This window comes from Opisthocomus hoazin, chromosome 15 (genome assembly GCF_030867145.1).
Source record: "Opisthocomus hoazin isolate bOpiHoa1 chromosome 15, bOpiHoa1.hap1, whole genome shotgun sequence".
Lineage (NCBI taxonomy): Eukaryota > Metazoa > Chordata > Aves > Opisthocomiformes > Opisthocomidae > Opisthocomus > Opisthocomus hoazin.
The window spans coordinates 10,911,382-10,924,465 of NC_134428.1; the positions used below are offsets into that span (position 1 = coordinate 10,911,382).

Genomic DNA, 13,084 nt, shown 5'->3' on the forward strand with positions numbered 1-13,084 from the left:
GCCAAAGGTATTTAAACAGTCACTGCAAAGCAAGGCACTGCACTCAGAAGGAACCACAACGCCCAAGTGCCAACAGATGATTCACCGAGAGACATGTAACAGGAACTGCATGCCAATACCATACATCTCAGAAACCCGGAGTGTCTGCAGCCATAAATAGAGCTGTGCTTCGTTTCTGACTCACTGTGGTTCCAGACACACGGTAGGGTAGGTGCACTCTGAGAAACGCTGCAGTCCTTGTCCCCTTCTACTCCATGCGCCTGGGTTTTCATTCCAGAGACAGTGGGAGAGGAGACTGTGTGCACACAGTTTTTACCCTGACACAGACTCACAACGTGTCCTGATCATTTCCTTGGAATGGGAAATCACTTCCAGCTGCAACCTAAACATGGGATACCACAGCACGCCGCAGGAGAAATGCTGTATTACACTGGACTAGGCAGGGCATGAGAGACTTTGAGGATGAAAGAATAAAACCCTGCAATGTCTAATTTTATAATTAATCCCTAGGTAAACTAGAGCAAGCTGTTAATATCATGAAATCTGCATCCATTCAGATTTCATCCATCTCACGCCTTTTTTTTTTTTTTTTTTAATCTTAAATAATGTCATTAATAGTCTTGTTCCTTCAGGTCAGTGATTTTGTACACTTCCATATATCTGTATGGACTTTACACGTTTCTGGGCTGCAATCAGCAATTAAAAACTATTCTACTTTTCTGCTACAACCCTCCATTACAAGCCCTCTGAAAAGGAAAAGATAGACAGAAAAGAAGTTTAACAAAATTACAAAGTAAGTCTATTAATATGATATAGAAATCTACCTTTTAGATAAATCCATTATCTTTATTAAGTTTCAGAAATACTGCTTTGTCCTTCCACAATTGATAGCTCACATGACTAAAAATAGCTTTTTCTTGCATAACTGTGGAAATCTAAAATCCAGCTATTTCAGCAGCACGAATTGGCGGTATTTCACCTTAAAACTGAGGCACACTTACTACCTAAATAAACAAAACAGGCTTTGAAGTCCTGGATGTTAAGCAGTCTTCCAGCTCTGGCAGACAGATGCCCTGTCAGGCCATAGTTTGCAGCAATGTGTCTACTGAAGGGACTATACACATTTCCTATGGTTCTGCATCTAGTACCTACAAAAAGTATGAAAAACAATTCAGATATAGTTTTGACCGACTTTTTTGCTTATGTCTTTTTAATACCAGAAGCTCAGCAGCCTCTATATAATAGAATTTGTCATTTTTAATGTTTAGTATTTGCCACATAAAGAAGAAACACAAATATACAGCAGAAAACAGCTTACTCATCTGTCTTCCATTTCCCAGAAAAGACAACAAATGATAGGTGGTACCACTTGGCTTCCTTGTGCAAACAGGATACATTTTTGCAGCCATATTAAAAATGAGAAACACACTGTATAACTGAAGACAAAACGTAAGGACTAAAGGATAACAGAGTTCCTGATCAACACATTTCCTGCAAAGTGGGTTCCACAACAGAATTCAGTTACATCCTGAATTCCCTAAGATCCAGCGCATGCTTCCAAGGATGTAACATGAGGTAAGAATTTCTGGACTGGTGCACCTTACTTATAACATGGATGTTTTTTCTGCATGGTTGTCAGCTCCAGACAGGACAACAGCAGAATGTGAAATGAAAAATACAAAATGGGGATTTTGGAGTGACCCGATTTAGACTATTGTTACTGCTCTGTCTGCTTTTGCCAGTCACATGGAGAGGCATCAACACTGGCACGAGGATTTTTCCATACTTTGTATTTCTCTTAAAAAAAAGCCTGAGCTTGAAAATAGCATTCTGACACAGAGCAAAATAATGTTTATTGTTTTTGGAGAAGATGTGTGCATGAAGATGTATCGACAAAATATATGATAGATCTGTGACAAATGCAGATACTACAACATGTTTTACAATTTCAGGATAGACAGATGTATTTATTTAGCTATCTATATGCGTGCGTGTACTGCATATAAAATAATTTCTCAACAATCTAAAAGCAGAAAACTTTGTCCAGTTTTGTTTGTCCTTGTCCTGTAGGATCAAATTAAAGAGGGAATTATCATTACAGGTGACTTTTATGAGGTTTCTGTGTCTTTCAATGGGATGAGCTGGCTGAGTCTGAGCCAACACCTAATGCGTGTTTTCCTTTATTTTAGCAGTCTACTTCAAATTGTTAATGGGTGTTAAAATGTAACTTGCTCACATTATATACTCAAAAGCACGTAAATTAAAATATATTCACTATTGTGTTTCTGAAGTATGCCTTTATGATTAGCAATATGAACCTCAAGAATAGAAAGGAGATAAAGAAGTTTAAACGATAAGCAGAGACTCTTCGGTAAACAGTGAGATCGCTAGAGATGCCACCTCTTTCGTTCCTTGCATCTCAACCAATCTACCACTTAGAGGGATGTTCTTGTTAACTGCCAGCTTTGTGTTTTTGTACTTGAGCTAGCTATTCTAACTTGGACAGTAACCTTAGTCACAGTCCACATCATATAAACATACTCTTTGCATGTAGCCCACTGCTCGACTCTGTAAAGCCAAGAAATTGTGTTTAAAACCTTACATATATGCACTATTTGATGCATGCTCTGAATCTTAAAAAAAAGAACATGTATTCACTGACCTCAAAAAAACAAACCCAAGTCAGCTTGCTGTTGGACACTTCTCAGATTGTACGTCACTACAGGGGTCTTTTAAATCCATGACTACAGTTTTTTTAATATATAATAATAATAATAATAATAAAAAAAGAACTCTGTCGATAAAGTAGTAAAGTATAAAACAATGTTAATTTTTTAAATAAAAGTTATAAAAACCAGAGAATGCAGGCTTCAGGGTGAAGGTTCTGTATTGTACCAATAAAATAACAAATGCCAACTAATCCTTGATATGTTTACAAGTGAGTCAAAATAAAAAGCAGTAAATATTTAGAAAATTTCACTCAGGCCGTTCATATTATTCTTCACTATAACTAACACTTGAAAAGTTAACTCTTATCACCCTTTCATTGGTGCTGTTTTCCCTTGTAAATGTATTCCATTATCACTTCAAAAGTATTACATCAGCTACCTGTCACCAGGATTGCAATTAAAGTAATGTTTAGAGAAAGTGGAGTCTCCTTGCCTACTGATGCAGAGAGAAAATTCTCTGTAATTCTAAGAGGGGTTGCACACGTGTGCTGATAAAAATAAGACCTGTTAGTTTCATTATTTTGCTTTCATCTTTGGACATTCTGCTTCACACTTTTTGTTCTCCATTTTTAAAAATGCTCATTTTGTGATGTTTTAAAAGGAATACCAAATACCATTAAAATAGTGCTAGCAGCTGAACACTGTTATTAGATAAAAGTGGCTCTAATGCACTAGGAGGTGTTGAGTTAATAGGAAAACAGCTTTGATTCACTAGCCTCTGTCTAACATGCCACTACAACAGAAGTAAAAAGGCAGTGGGCAACTCCCCTCTAATCACCTCCTGTTAGCTGCAACTATAGGCAAATTGCTGGTGAGGATTAAGTGGGGAGACTATCACAGGATCAGTGTCAGGCAGAAAAAAGACTCAATTTGTAAGCAATCATGACTCCCTAATCACTTCTCTAAGAGCTTTAGGAATTACTAACTGTAGTCTTTAGAAGCCTGGACACATCATAAGTACCGACCCAGAGAGAAAGAAGGAATCTCTTTCTGCCACAAAATACATGACAGATAGAACTGAGAAGTATACAGATAATAAAACAATGAAGGCTGAAAAAAATACGCAATTTGCGTTCACCAATCCTGTACATTCTTCAGATTACTGAGATGGTGATATATGTGTGTCAACACTGTGAAAGCAAACTGAGATAAGCTAAGACCTGCGGGGTTTGGAGGCTGTATTACAAATAAATCCGTCAGTTACAATGTGAAGAAAACACCCGTACTATTGCAATACTGTTCCATGTATGAACAGTGGAAGAGATTCAACCCATTACATATTTCCAAGGAGTTGTTACAGAATTATTCCATCAATTTTATTTCCAGATACTATTAATTTAGTAAAAAATACAAACAAAATTAAAAATGCAAACACCTACTATTGCATTTGGAGAAAATCTTATTGACGTTGATTTTTTTATGTATCAGAACCATATATTAGATTATAAAAGTCAATAAAGACTACAAGCACTAGCTTTGTAACACCTGACATATCTATAATTGTTGGGATCTAAAAATGAACATGCCCAGCAAATGATACCGTTTTAGAGATCACAAAGTTTTATTCTGTCTTTGTAGTCTGAGTTGCAAGAGGGCTGGCTCATCTACTCAATCAAAAATTACATTTCCTGCTATTGTTTTACATGACCTAATTTCTTGGTATCAAAAAGAACAAAAATAATGAATGCTTAGCCATAGTGAAAAAAGAAAAAATTATTATGTTTCAGCATTAGATATTTTTCAAAGCTACTGTTACAGTAGTTAATTGCAAAAATTAGGCATTACTTGATACAGGCACACCAGGCTATTGCTCACCCAGAGCAGATGGAGACATATAGCATATGCAAGTGTCAGAATGAGACTGGACTCAGAAATACATTCATTGTTTTCATGTTTAAGTATGTTTCAGCATTATAGGGGAGCAGTTTTATTAAAAAATCAAAAGTAAAATACGTATTTAAAAAGAAAATATATTATCATAAATACAGTTCTCAGAATAACAAGCTGCAATAGATTCAGTGGTTTTGTTGCACTGTATGTCATAGTGTTCATGCATGTCGAAACTTGGTATCACTAACGTTAATACAGGGAGAGGAATAAAAAAACAATTAGGGCTCAGTAATCAATCAATGACAGTTCCTTCTACTAATGTACTAATAATCTCGCAGGCAATAAAAATAAATAATTAAGCCAAACAAAAAAGCACTGCCACAGGTTTTCCATGCATCTCAAACTTAAACTGGAAACAGTATCTTTATAACGACATTATAAACTACCTTCCAGGTACAAAACAGGTCCTTTCACAGTAAGGTAAGGATTCCTAGTAAAGAGTAACTGAAATTTAAGAATGACGTGTATGCCAGGCAGAAAGACCTCATTATGTAGAATACTGTTAAAACAATACCAGGACACACTGAATACTCAGACTGTGACCAGCTTGTTTACAGTACGCACATTTAAAGACTGACAAGAAAAAGAGGAACTTCAGTTTATAAAACATTTCCTTCCAGCTAAATGCTGGAAGATAGATATATAACATATACATATCCTCATTATATATAAGGCAGATATATGTATGTAAGACAGATAAATATATATCATATGGGATTTGAACCCGATGATCCTTATGGGTCACTTCCAACTTGAGATACTCTATGATTCTATGGTACAATGTGCAGAATGCCTGTATGTATACTGTCTATGTTGGTATTTGGTAGGAAATCTTTTGTCTTGTATCAATGCTTTTAAATCACAAGACAAATTATGAATACACAAATTCAAGGCAAAAATTAAAATTAAAAGCAGTTGCAATGCATATGCTATATAAATCCAGAATAGCTATACTATACTCCTTGTCTCCTTATCCCTCAAGAAGTATTGCATAGGTTAAAAAGTGTACACCACCCCATCCTACCTTCAGCAAAAACACATGAACACTGCTTTTGTAATGCACTCTGTTGTCTGCTGCTTTCACAAACAAAACTACCCATTGCATGTACACATACACCTAGACACATATACTTATGTATATATATGTATACTTAAAAATGTATACTTCTGTGTACTTAAAAATTACTTGGTATTAGTTTACCAACACTTTATTTTAATTAAGATGTACATATATTCTGTAATGTGCTTCAAGACACAAAATTCTTGTTATTTCACTGTATTACCCTGGGAATCAATAAAAGTAGATTTCTTAATCCTCCTATATTAATTTGAAATAATAAAATACATTGCACAGTATTATAACATAACAACTTCATAAAACTAAGCAAATCTAAACATCTAAAATCAACATGGAACTCCTGCATTACATATTTTCTTTATATAGACTGGACACATGACCTGGTCAGCGAATCAAAAGAGCACCCCACGGTATCACATGTGCGTGTAAACATCATCAGCGCCCACTCTACCGAACAGGGGCTAAATTGTCCTCAGCTGGCGTGAGGCTCCCCACCAAATACACTACTGCTCTGTAAAGGATATCTCATCATGATTATTCCACAAAAATCACAAAACTTAGCAACGATATATTTGTGATTGGAAACAAAACCTATTTTCATTATAATGACTCTTATAAAAGCCTTATAAAAAAAGGAAAAAACCCACGAGCATCACCAACAAAAAACCGCAGCTTGTCCAATTACCTACCATTAACTCCCTTTTTCTATTAATTTGCACCCTCTCTATGCAATCAAGGTTTCTAAAGGGCCAATTTTAATTAGTTTGAATAATAAGGAACAATGTTTATCTGTCCATGCAGTGCAGTACTCTCTAGAACTAACAGGCAGGCACTGCAACATATTTCTTGCCTTCTAGGTCAGCATTAACCCTAGTTTTAACAGTTGTAGCTAAAGGCAACTGTACTGTAATCAAGCATCACAGGGATGGCTTTGCTTCTTTCCTTTTTTTTTTTTTTTTCCTCCCCTCTCCCTGTTGTTGCTGCTGCTTCCTTGCCGAATCCCCTATTTTAATACACAAACTCACCCCACTGTGAAGTAAGCCCTTGCAAGGTTGGATAGCCACGAGAATGTTAGTGGCTAGTGGTTAGCTCCATGGGGAAAAAAAAAAGAAAAAAGAAAAAAAGAAAAAAGGGGGGGAGGAAAGAGAAAAGCTTTTTAAAAAAGGCAAAGCATCAGGGGTATGTGTAAGAGAAGGGAAAAAGGATGGAAAATTAATAATCCAACAGGCAGGTTCCCTCAGTGTTATTAATCATGCTGCTTCTCACAAGCTAGAGAGGAGCTGAGATTTGCACATGGGAGGGGAATGTACACTATTGGCCAACTAGCTCATTCCTATGCATCTCAGCCAATCCTCCTTTTTTTTTTTCTTTTTTTTTTCTTTTTTTTTTGTCACCCCTCCCCTCTCGCCTTAAGGTACAAATATATCTGAGAAGCAGTTACAAAACCCTGGAAGATGAAAAATCATGCTCCCAGGCTAGGCAATGCTTGGTCCAGTTAATGCACTATAAACTTTATTTGAGCTGACTTCTCATTTGATCCCCTTGTGACAGGGTCAGTGAACGGCAAGCAATTCCATCCCAAATCATGCCATAATCGAATTGCTGCCTATTTCCTGAACCTATAATGAAAAAGGCAACCGAAATAATGCAGGTAATGTTGGCAGCCTCCCCTTGCTGTCGTACATTATTACTGCCGATTGCTTGCCTCCATTTCCCCTGTACTCTAACAATGAATATATTTCACAGCTCACTTGCTTTACTGTGTGGGTGGTATGGCACAGACACCTACATAATATGAAAGAAAATCTAAAACAATAGGGTTTTGTTTCTGTGCACAGCACCTAACAGGCTGCTGGTAGGAAAGGCAATTTCGTCAAACTGCTACAGGAAAAAACAGGAGACTAGCGAGGCTTAAACAGGGCTTTGGGTAAAACCCCCACCAACTTCTTTTTATCTAGTTAACCCCAGCATCATCTGATGAGCTACAGAACAATTCCAGCATTTATTGACAGTCCTCAAATAAATTACGTTATACAGCTGTTTCTAAGGGATTATTTTAAAGTTAGGGTTTCTGAAACAAAACACTTTAGAGACAGGCGGTATTTCTCACATACCAATACACATTTTGAAAGATACACATATTAACAGCCTGCAACATATCCTGAGAATTCGCGCCATCAGAAACAAGAGAATCTCTACCAATTCACTGAATTATTACAACTACTGAAGCAAAGTTTGCAATTCCTTTGCACTTATCCCCTCCCTGTAATTACAATGGGGCACATATCGGAGAAAAAAACTGCAGGATTTAGGTTATAGCCAGTCTGTTTCGCAACCTAGAGTGTTACTGCTTTTTAAAAACACAAAATAGGACTGTATAGAGCAGGCAATAATCATGAGGTAATTGCATTTTCAAATGACATAAATTAACCACAATTGTGAGGACTATTCCCTTTGATCCACTGCTGAATGGCATAAACATGACTGTTTATATAACCCTTTACTTTGAATCCCACTTTAGAGGAGTTTGAAGCATGAAGCACAGCAAGCAAAGACTTACATAATGAACAAAAAATATATTTAATAAGGACAAGGCAATATTGCCTTGCACTTCCCTCAAAAAGGCACACCATGAAAACCAACGTGCATAACAGATTACAACAGCATCCTACGCAAAAGCCCAATGCTGACAGCTTTCAGCTCTGCTAAAACCTGGATTCAGACCTAAACTTCTAGCCAGTCCATCACCCCGTACCAGGGAAAACCATAATCCCAGTCCAAATGTGAAATTCAGCCCATCTTTTGTTCTGACCTATGAAGACATTTCAGGGCAAATACACTAACTCATTTTACCATAAATCAGCACCAAACATTTGGATCAAATTATGTATCACATCACACACCGATACAAAGAGGAACGAACCAATCTACAAACATCACAGCTGTAACACAGTGAGAATTCTGACGGAATATTTGAAACTACAGACAGTACATTTCTATTACGTTGGCACCTTTGGTAACATTTACAAGGCTAAACACTGTGGTGTACAACTGTAGATTTAAATGAGCAGAGCTTCACCGCGCGGAAATGACTTTCAAAACACATATTTTAATTTTATCTGAATTACAACTGTTAATGAAAGATGTTTTCATTAATTGGCCAGTACCTTCATTTCATTATCTCAGACAAAAGAAATGGGGACCGCAAATAGGCATTGTAATTTTAAAGTAGTGCAGTCCCTCATCTGACTAGAATACTATATGAATATTTCACTATTTGAATGACTCTAATTTTTCACTTACTGCTCAGGCAGAACTGGTTTGAGACAGCATTCCTTTTTTTTAAAAAAAAAAAATGCATGGGTTCAAAAGTGCATGTCAACATATGGACATAGAGTAATTCCTTAAAAACTCAGCACTGGAGGCTATGAAGAGCAGATCTTATACAGGAAAAAAAGATCAATATGAAGAAAAATTTGTTCTAGATGTAATTGAAGTCATACATTTTTACACGACTTCTGCTATACATCCAATTAGTGCTATTTATCAAACAGTAGACAACATTGAACCTGGCAGCATAAAAACAAATTTTACTAAGTCAGGGAATAAAAAGAAAAAAAATCATCAGAAAGCGAAGGAAAAAAAGATACAAATAATAAATAATTCAATATTCCTGAGGAAAGCTCTTGCAGAAAAGGCCTGATTCAAACATCAGACGTGAGGCTGACAAGAGATATATCGATTTAGACAATTCTATCATTATTATTCCAGCCCGAGTCCTTCAGAAAAGCTGTTCTTTTTGCCCCTGTTTTTATTGCTGTAACTATCAATCTTTTCTCTTCTACCTTCCTCTCTTTGAACTTGTATTCATTATGGCTTTAATCTCAGCCTAGCTATAAAACGATAAATAGAAATCCTAGTCTCAGTTATTTGAAATGTAAGTTCAGGGTTTTTTAAGATACAAAGCTGGAAAATATTTGTTTTATATACATGTGACTTTAATGCCTCCTTAAAATAGGTCAAGTACTTCTTGAAGCTTCTAATTATAAGAACGGGCCTTCGACTCCAGGATTAAATACACGCAAGAGGCCAGCACTGTTTACCTCCAGTTAAACTTTGGTAAATGCAAACCTTCACCAAACTTACCACTGACTGCTTCTAAGTTTACTTTATATGTGTAGGTAAACTACAGCAAATAAACTTAATTTTTTCGTTTCCTCTCCCTATCTAAATAGGACTATACCACTGTAGATGTTTTTTAAAATAAAAAAACCCTCATAGGTCAATGCAAATCAGTAAAATGAAGCTGTATAATTACTGGAAGAAAGCATTTCTCCATTAGGCATCTGCAAGCAGAACTATTTCTTCATTGTTCGATGTGTTAATTACAACCAGATAGGATATGCCACAGAAAATTAACAGTCTTGCAAAGACATCAGAGGTAAACACACAAAACAGGAGCTGCTTAAGGGTCAGGAGAGCAAGTCAATTTTGAAGAAAGATAAAAGAACTGTCATGTATATGATTGCTTATGAAAGAGAAGAGGGCAATCCTGCCTTGTTATCATCAGTTAATTAGGCACTACAGTCAGGCATGCATACACTGCAACATTTGCCATGATAATCAAATGTATTATTCAAACCTGAAACAAAACAAAAGCAAATGCAACTCCGACAGGGAAGAACACAATCTGCCCACACAAAGGTGCTGAATTAACTTTATGGAAGAGTTAAAAGGAAGCTCAGGAATATGTTACATTAACTTTCCCAAACAGCACTGCCTTTTAATGCAGACTGCAATTGTACTTCTAAAGAAAATACCCTTTCCCAAATTCGATTCACACGCAAGGTGATGACCTTTGCAAAGCAAAGTCGAGGGTAATGAAAAGCAATTGATAGCGCAGTAGGATCCTGTTATGTCTTTAATACAAATATGACAGTGAGACTAACAAATGTACTCTTGACAAAGCATGCAATCTCATGAGTCCAAAAAAAGGAAAAGAAAGCAATACACATTTTTTTCCCTGTCCTGAGCTATAACTGCAAGCAAAAAAAAAAACCCCTAATAATTCTCTACAAATGATGTGATGACACTGTGTGATAACTACCCTTTCCGTCTCACTGAGGCTTATGCCAGGTTACTATACAACCAGTCTGTTTTCGGTTTATACAAAATGGATACTTTTGGTCTAATTTTTATTCAGCTGGACAGAAGACATCCAATAGTAAGCTCAGTAACAAAATTAGGATAACATTAGCCAGGGAATGACAGCAAGCTAATGGTTTCCCATTTCTTAATATTATACTTTCAGACAACATAATTTTCAGATCATCTGCTTCCTTTACAGAAGTAAAGATGGACAAGAAAAATCCCACTGGACCTTTTTCAATTTAGCTAAGCTGTATCTCCCTTAAGTGGTGACTCCTTATAAAAATGTGTGCTCCCTGCAAGGACTAAGCAAAGGGAGAGCCGGGCACATGTCCTCATTCAAGCCTGTTGAAAGTCTGGGAGAGATGAACGCCAGTTAGTTGATAATGCTTCTTGTCTCAACCCACAGGATGGTGAAGGAGCTGGAGAACAGCAGACGCAGCCGGGCACAAGCACCCTAACATCCCTTCTCCCTATGCATAGGAAGCTCTGAAGTACCATCGCCACCCAAAACTGTGGTCATCTCCCAGTACTTCATAATCCCCTACCTCCCCGCCTTGTGGCATGGCAGCAGACCACCAAGGACAGGGACTCCTCAAACCAGCACAGTCACCACTGACTCCGATCTGTCAAGTCGCACTCTGCTAAACCCAAACTAAGCAGCAGACGGTCGGCTGTCTTCTGTTGGACGGAGCACTCCCGGTAGCTCGAGACCTACTTCGGCAAGACTAGGATATAATTTATACTTTCTCTGGCCCATGTTGCAGAATCTCTTCTTCAGACAGTTTTCAACTTCGTATTCTTACCACAGCCTTCATATTCATAACCATGGCTTTCTCATACTCTGCCAAAAAACATGCAAAATGCGATGAAGAAAAACATCTTTGCTGAGTGTGCAGCTACTGACCAACTATCTACTGCTGACCAACTTCAGTGATTACATCATTCTACAAATATCAGTAAAAAGAACTAATAAAAATACTAACTTATTTGGCAGAGTATTATCTATTATGCTATTATTTTGAAGACAGCTGCCATCGAAAGATATATATCCATAGTGAAAATCAATGCAAACAAAATATAGCTAACAAATCTGTATTTTTCTTTTTTTAACATCTCTCTTTTCCAATCCCTTCTTTTCCTGCACAACATTCTCAGTGTTTGGCCATCTCAATCAAATACTTTAGGAAAAAATAACATGATACAGCAGTCTCTCTTCTGATCAAATTAGTCTAACATGGATCAATATGAAACCTTAGTGTGCCTGCAATCTCCGAGTCTTCAGCGTCCAGGCATACAGTAATCTGTGAGAGAGAAGTAATATCTGTTTCTTTGGCATGGAGATTTTCTTTTAGTCAGCTGTCACTTCCCATTTCAGTTAACAAAATGTTGAATGAAGCCGATCTTTGGACAAATATTACAGCTCTACAGAGTACAAAATGGGAGGAATTGTTTCAGAGTGAAGATTTAATACAAAAACAGATCTGCAAGATATTCCATGAACTTCAGAAGACATAGACACATAAATATAGAAAACCGTAATACTACATATACACACACACCTTATTTTTCCACAATCCTTACAGAAATCCCTAAAATTTATTTTGGGAGAAAAAAGCATAATAACAAAAAACCACATGTAAATGAAGCAAAATAAATAAACAACAACAAAAAAACAACTTGAGGCAATTCAACTTTCTGGCCTTGCAAACAGGCCTTGTTTTTCCTTCTAATCAATGCAAATGTTTACAGGGATCACAGGCAGAAGACACGGCTACCGAATGAGTCAAACCTCCACCTTGCTAACACAAACAGGTATGTTTTCATATTGTAGGGACGTGAGTGTCTGGTGGTCAATACACAAAACATCTAGACTGATGGATGTTGTGGACACATACCAAAAAGACAGCATTCTGCAAAGTTAAGTCCATTTATTCCTCTGTACATTTTGCTGCATTTACAACTGTCGGACTTCTTTAGCTAGAATTTAAAGTGAGAATGAAGCAATTAATACCCACCTGAGATTCACGGTTCACTGACTGTCACCCCATTTACAGCTGCACTGCCTACTGTTTCCGAGACTCTCGCTGAAACCTCGGGGACCTTTGTCAGGGATTAGTAACAACTTGCCCTGTGAAAGCTCATACAGCTATTTGATGTGTAAAGACAGGCATGACTACAAACAGAAAAATTAGCAGCATTCCTGTCACACTACCATTATTTAAATACATGAAATTAA

The 13,084-nt window shown here is 36.9% G+C and overlaps 1 protein-coding gene across 49 annotated transcripts in view; it reads right to left on the reverse strand.

Moving 5' to 3' along the window:
• Window positions 1–13,084, reverse strand: part of RBFOX1 (RNA binding fox-1 homolog 1) — a 1,166,109-nt gene that overhangs the window by 193,964 nt on the left and 959,061 nt on the right. The window contains exon 1 of one of the 49 annotated variants that reach the window (XM_075435979.1): window positions 6,723–6,927. The exons of the other annotated variants lie outside the window; for them this stretch is intronic. The gene's annotated coding sequence lies outside the window, so the exon portion shown is untranslated. Of the gene's footprint in view, window positions 1–6,722; window positions 6,928–13,084 lie in introns of those variants that run through there. 49 annotated transcript variants of the gene reach the window in all.